The sequence below is a fragment of the Petaurus breviceps genome, unplaced genomic scaffold, assembly GCF_028583685.1.
Source record: "Petaurus breviceps papuanus isolate PSGF00001 unplaced genomic scaffold, PetGlider_PUasm1.0 90731, whole genome shotgun sequence".
In the NCBI taxonomy this organism is placed as follows: Eukaryota; Metazoa; Chordata; class Mammalia; order Diprotodontia; family Petauridae; genus Petaurus; species Petaurus breviceps.
This window is the reverse complement of record NW_027187325.1, coordinates 4125010-4132533: the sequence shown is the minus strand read 5'-3', so window position 1 is coordinate 4132533 and position 7524 is coordinate 4125010. Positions and strand designations below refer to the sequence as shown.

Sequence of the window (7524 nt, the reverse complement as noted above, 5' to 3'; positions counted from 1 at the left end):
TTGCTAATGTGTTCAGGGGTTCTAGGACTGTTCTACAGACAGAGGATGAATTCATGAAGGGACTGGCAATGTATCTTATGGCCTTGGTAAGCCTTGTCTCCCCAGGAACTAAGATTGCTGAGAACTTGCCTCGTGTCAAGATGAAGAAAAGACCTCCATTTGGGTATTAAGTGCTGTGTTTAAACTTGATGTAACTCTGGGGTAGATTCAATTGTGATCCAGGGGGGGGGATCTTTTGACCTTATTGTGCTCTGTGATTGACAAATGAAGGTACTTTACCTATGTTTGGAAACTAATCTCCATTTGAGAAGAGGGGTTTTGTGGTGGACCAAATGAAGGTATAGCCTAGGGGTGGAGAAGTATTTAGAACAGGGACTTTGTAATTGATTGAATGATTGGAAGGTCCTGGGGTTGGGTAGTACTTGGAGATTATTTAATCATGCTTAGTAAATGCTGTATTTTGAATGATGTCATGTTTTGATCTTCTCTCTTCTGGGTTTGTTACTGAATAAAATGGAGAGCACCTATGCTGGTATTTTGAACCTGGGAAGTTGCCTTTGCTTGGTATTACATTACACTGATGAAACTTTTCTCAGTATTAGAATACTTGGAAATGCATATATACATATATATATATATATATACACACACACATGTCTATATAGGAGGGCATATGTGCATATGAATACATATGTGACCATGTGTCTATATGGTTACAGGTATACATAGACAGAGAGCACAGGACCAATGTAACAGGAAGGGATGATACTTAAAAAGTGAAATTAAGAGATGAGAGAGTAATATAATGAGAGGAGATGGGGAGAGACAGAATGGGGTAAACTATCTCACATAGAAGAGGCAATGGAAAACTGTTACAATGGAGGGGAAGAACAGGAAGGCAAAAGGGAATGAGTCAACCTTATTCTTATTGAATTTGGCTTAGAGAGGGAATGCCATACACACTAAATAGGGTATCTCACCCTACAGGAGAGTACGGGGGTAAGGGGATGAGAGGGGGAATGACAGAAGGGAGGGCAGGCTGGGGGGAGGGAATTTGGAAGCACCCACTTTTGAAAAGGGACAGTATCAAAGCAGAGCATAAAACAGTTGGAGGGTGGGATAGGATGGAGGGAAATATAGTCAGTCTTTCAGAATATATCCACTATGGATATGTTTTGCATAGCTATACATGTACAGCCCATATTGAATTGCTTATCTTCCCAGTGAGGGTGGGTGATGAGGGAGGAAGGGAAACAATCTGAAAATTTTAAAATCAAATGTTTAAAAATATGTTTTATTTTTTTATATATATTATTATTATTTTACATGTAACTGGTAAATAAGATATACAGGCTATGGAGATCCACCGTGCCCTATTGGAGAGTCAGAGGGGACATGGGGGAAGGTATGGGAGAGAGCAGATTGGGGGAGGGAATATTCAGTGGCATAACTGATTTGGGGTGGTGGGTAGGGGAAAAATGGGGAGAAAATTTGTAATTCAAAATCTTGTGGAAATGAATGATGTAAACTAAAAAATTGTTAAAAAGAGATAAAAAATAAAGTATGCTTCCATCTGTATTCAGACATCATCAGTCCTTTCTCTAGGGACAGATAGCATTTTTCATCAAAAATCCTTCTGCATTGTCTTGGATCCTTGTATTGCTGAGAATAGTTACATCATTTACAGCTGATGATCTTATATTACTTCTCCTACTTTGTGCCCAGTACATTTCACTTTGCATCAGCAAAGTCTTTCTAGGTTTTTCTCAGAGTATCCTGCTCATCACTTCTTTTAGCAAAATGGCATTCCATCATAATCATATACTTCAGTTTGTTCAGCCATTCCCTGATTGATGGACATCCCCTCAATTTACAGTTCTTTGCCACTAGAAAAGAAATGTTATAAATATTTTTGTACATATAGATCCTTTAATGCATTTTTTTATCCCTTTTGGGATACAGACCTAGTACTGGTATTGCTAAGTCAAAGGCTAGGCATAGTTTTATATCACTTTGGGCATAATTCCAAATTGCTCCACAGAATGATTGAATCAGTTCACAATGCCACAAACAGTACATTCATTAATTCCCAATTTCCTCCATATTCCCTCCACTGTTTGTAGTTTTCCTTTCCTGTCCTTTTAGTCACTCTAATAGGCATGACGGAGTAGCTCAGAAATATTTTAATTTGCATTTCTCCAAACAGTAGTGATTTAGAGTATTTTTTATGTGACCAGATAACTTTATCAGAAAACTTCATGTTTTACCAATTTACCAATTGGGGAATGGCTCCTATTTCTATAAATTTTTCTCAGTTCTCTATATGTTTGAGAAATGAGGCCTTTATCAGAGAAAACTGTTTCAAAATTTTTTTCACAGTTTCTATTGCTAACAATTTCTCCCCCATCCTACCCTCCCCCATTTGTTCTATTCTCTCCTTCCTTTCACTCTGTCTCTCCTCAAAAGTGTTTTGTTTCTGACTACTCCCTCCTCCAATCTTCCTTCCCTTCTATCACACTCCCCCACCCCTTCTCTTATCCCCTTCCTTTTCTTTTTTTCTTTTAGGAGAAAGTAGATTTATATACCCAACTGAATGTGTATATTATTCTTTCTTTGGACCAGTTTTGATGAGATTAAAGGTCACCCACTCCACCTCACTTCCCCTCACTATCATCCCATATAAATGTTTTTTCTTGCCTCTTTTGTGAGATAATTTACTCTATTCTACCTCTCCCTTTCTCTTTCTCCTAGTATATTCATCTCTCACCCCATAATTTTAATTTTTAGATATCATCCTTTCATATTCGTAGTCAAATCATATCTCTGTCCTCTGTCTACATATTCTAACTCCTTCAATAATGAGAAAGTTCTTACAAGTTACAAGTGTCATCTTCCAATATAGGTAAACGGTTTAGCTTTATTAACTTACTTATGATTTCACTTTCCTATTTGCCTTTTTATGCTTCTCTTGAGTCTTATATTTGAAAGTCAGCTTTTCTATTTAGCTTTGGTCTTTTCATCAAGAATGCTTCAAAACCCTCTGTTTCATTGATTCCTCACCCCCAGCCCCAAAGTATTATACCTAGTTTTACTGGGTAGGTTATTTTTGGTTTTAATTCTAGCTCCTTTGACCTCCAGAATATCATATTCCAAACCCTCTGATCTTTTAATGTAGAAACTGCTAAATCTTGTGTAATCCTGACTATGTCTCCTTGATATTTGAATTGTTTCTTTCTGATTGCTTGCAATATCTTCTCCTTGACCTGGGAAATCTGGAATATGGCTATAATATTCCTGGGAGTTTTCATTTTGGTATCTCTTTCAGGAGGTGATTGATGGATCCTTTCAATTTGTGCTTTATCCTTTGGTTCTAGAATGTCAGGGCAGTTTTCTGTGATAATTTCTTGAAAGATGATGTCTAGGCTCTTCTTTTGATCATGTCTTTCAGGTAGTTAAGTAATTTTTAAATTATCCCTCCAGGATCTATTTTCCAGGTTTGATTTTTTTCCAGTGAGATATATTGCAGTGTTCTTTTTAAAAATTCTTTTTATTTTATTGCATTATTTCTTAATTTCTCATAAAATCAAAGCTTCCCCCAAAATGGGAAGATTAGTGAGTTCTGAAAGAAGACTATTTATCTTCCCAAATTTTTCTCTACCTTTCTTACTTGATTTTCAAAATCCTTTTTGAATCATCCATGACCTGAGACCAATTAATATGTTTTCTTGGAGGCTTTGTATATAGGAGCTTTGACTTTGTTATCTTCTGAGTTTGTGTTTTGATCTTCCTTGTCACCATAGTAATTTTTTGTGTGTCATTTGCTCATTTTCATCTTCAGGAGTTTTGTGCAGTTGTTTTCAGAGGTAATTCTAGGGATCTGTAAGTTTTCAATTCTTCCAATGTTAAATGATCTAAAGAGAGGTGTGTTTACTACTCTCCTGGTCTGTGCTCTGATCTGTGAGTGATCATAAGCACTTTTTTTGGCCTGTAACTGTGACAAGGATCCCCACTCTACTGTGGTCACAAACTCTAGTGTTCCCCAGGAATTTTTTATGGCATTATTTAATGATGTTCAGAGGGGTTTGGGGGAGAGCTCAGGAAAGTCACTGCCTTTTCTTTACCATCTTGACTGAAATTTTATTTAAAACAACCCCTAAATCTGATAATATGATCTAATGCAGCCCTCTTTTTTTGACATTAAAAAAAACAATACTCTCTGAATTAGTATACTTATTAAATACCATACCAAACTGCTGAAAGACTACTTTATAGAACTAGAAATAATACAGCTTTTATGGAGAAGGAAAAAAAAAACAAATTAAGAATCTAAAGAGAAATAATAAAAATAAATGGGAAGGAGTTATAGTAGTGCCTATTCTCAAAGTATACTACAAAGTAGTTATTATTAAATCAATTTGATATTACTAAAGAAATAGAGAGATTGGTCAGTGAAACAGATTATGTACACAATATACAGAACAAATGTATCAAATACCTTAGTATTTGATAAACCCAAAGACCCCAAGTACTGGGATAAGGACTCATAATTTGGCAGAAATTACTGGAAAAATTGGATTGCAGTAAGGGGAAAAAACAGATTTAGACCAATACCTCACATTTTATACAAAGAAAAGCTCTTAATGAAAATGTTATGTACATAGAAAATGCCCCATCATGAGCCAATTAGAAAATATAGGAAAATACCTATCAGAACTATGGGTTTCAGAAAAGGTCATGACCATACAAGGACTAGAGAAAAACCTAAAGAGATTGAAACTGGTGTTCAACTGCTCTGGTAATGTCTTTCTATATTTAAAGAATCTGTGTATATTTAAAAAGATTGGCTCTTATATGACTGATTTTCAATCTGTTACCAGGCTCATATTCAAAATATTTTTATCTACCTCTGGGTAAAGGATTTAAATTTCAGTATTGCATTATTGCTACCAGGATGACAGTTAATTAGAAGGAAGTGTTTTTCCTTTTTAAGATTATGAAAAAGTAGGGGCAGCCAGGTGGCCCAGTGAGTAAGAGTATCGGCCCCAGCTTTGGGAGACCCGGGATTGGTTCCAGCCTCAGATACTTGGCACCCACACAAAAATTAACTGGCCATGTAACCTTGAGCAAGTTACTTAACCCCAATTGCTTTAAAAAAAGATTATGAAAAAGGATCTCTATCATATAGGAAGATCTTGGAAAACGATGTTATTTAATGTTGATTTGTGTGTGTGCACTCATATGCTATGATACATTAATGTACAAACCTATACAGTATATATGCATGCATTTATCTCATTTGCATGTATATAAGTATGTGGATATGCAGACATATATCCACACACATCATAGCTAAAGAAAGAGAAAAAAAAGTCTGCACATCAAAGCTAGAAAAAAAAAATTAAGACAAGGAATTTATGATGATTTAAAAAAAATGAATGGGGAGAGATTATAATGAAGAAATTGGATACTCCTAAGTAACATTGATAAATTATCAAGAATCTTCATTGAATTAACAGATATTTAATAACCAGCATTTATATAATACTTTAAATTTTGCAAAGGGTTTTATAAATGCTATCTCATTTTATCCTCACAATCCTGGGAAGTAGGTACTATTATTTTTATCATTTCATAGATGTAGAAACTGACGATATTGAGGGTTAAGTGATTTGTCCAAGGTCACATAGTTAGAAAGTGCCTCAGGTTGAAATTCATCTCAGGTCTTTTTTTGACTCACATTCAAGCACTTTATCTACACTACCTAATTCACATATTAATGTTTTGTATTATGCTAGATACTGTGGTTGCTTGGGTTGCAGGAAAAGAATTCAAAAGAAGCATAGAACTATAGCCTAACTCATAAGGACCCTACAGTCTAGCTAAGGATATGATGAGACTCCTTCAGTACTTCAGTGGACCTATGGTCTCATTGATGTGAGTACTCCAATGTAACAGTATTACTGATCACAGTTCATGCTTCTTTTCTCATTCTTTAAGACTGTTAATGATGACCTCCTGTAAATATTTAACACTAGTCCCACCAAGGAACGAGAGGACTTGTTCTATATCTGAACAATAAAAAATCCCCTGGACTATCCATTGTTATCTCTTAATTTCACTCAATTACAGACCCACCTCCTTTCCTTGATGCATGTTTCTTTAATGACATTCTTTTTGCTGCTTCTTCAGCACATTGTACCATTGGTAATGTGTTACAGGACACAAATGGCCCTGCTGTGTGCCTTTGGGCTATATCAGACATCAATTTCTTGGAGATGAAGAATGTCAATGAATGAATATTTATTTTAAGACATGACTGTCCTACCTTAAATATCTAGTGGATGAGATTGTAGATAATGATAGGTCAATTAAATGGTATACAGAGCAAATTCCAAAGAGTCACAAAAGGGAAAAATCAAAGTGGGCTAGAATGGTTAAGAAAGACTTCTTGTGGGTTGTGCTGGGCTCTGAAAGATCAGCAGGTGTAACTGTAATGAAATTTGAAGATCCCTTTGTATTGGAATGCTGACAGGTACTTAGCACCTATTTTCAAATTAAGCTTCTGTTAAAGGAATAGAAGGTATGAACCCCTGTTGCTGATGTAACAGGAAGGGGCTGAACAGGGAGGAACTATACTGTATATAAGGAAGAGCACAAGCTGGGAAAGTCAGAACTTCTTGGGATGAGCATCTGAAGGCTGGGCTGCTGCTACTGGACTAGGACTTCTGCAGAGAAAATGATTTTGATTCTGAAAACAGAGCTGCTGAAAATTTCTGAGGGACAGCTGGAGCTACTGAAGACTGAGGAAGCATGACTGTGGTGCCAGTATTTTGTACAAATGTTGCTGTGACTTTGTTAATTTGAATGAATGTTGTTGTGGCTTTGTTAAGCCTCATCCCAGGAACAGAGACTGTGAAGAATTTGAAATGGACTGGATACTGTGAGCTCCAATATGGAGCAGGAACTGCACAGAGAGCTGGACAAGGAGTTGGGAGCTGTCCGCCTTTGAACTCAGGTGGCAGTTGGTTAGATTTGGGCAGGAGCTGGGACTGTGGAATCTGAAACCCTGCCCTGAGTCAAGATGAAAAGACCTCTCTGTGGGTAATGAGTAGTGATGAAATTGTCATTTACGTGTGACCAGGGGTAGATGGCCTGTGTATTTTCCACTACCCCTTAAGAGGTTACTGAGGAGTGACTGATGACTGAGTCGTGACTGATGATTGAATAGTGATTGATTTTTAACTTAGTGTGCCCCATGGGTGGAGGACTTTGTCCTTTGTCCTTTATGATTGAAAGATTGAGTTACTGATTGATTGACTAAATGATTGTAGTTTGTTCAAAACTGTGTGACCACTTTGGTGAAAACTATGTGACCATTTTAGTGATAAGTTGTCGAGTTGTGACATGGTGAATGCTGCATTTTTATTTTCTGTGATAAGTTGTAACATTGTGAACACTGTTGCTTGATTTTCTGTGAATGTTTTGCTCTGATTTGTTTTTGAATAGAGAGTTCACTATACTGTG

At 36.4% G+C, this 7524-nt stretch overlaps 1 protein-coding gene across 2 annotated transcripts in view; it reads left to right on the top strand.

Annotated features, from left to right (window-relative positions):
- The window catches only part of CNTNAP5 (contactin associated protein family member 5), a 934370-nt gene that overhangs the window by 431811 nt on the left and 495035 nt on the right, over positions 1 to 7524 (top strand). The gene's annotated exons all lie outside the window — the stretch shown is intronic.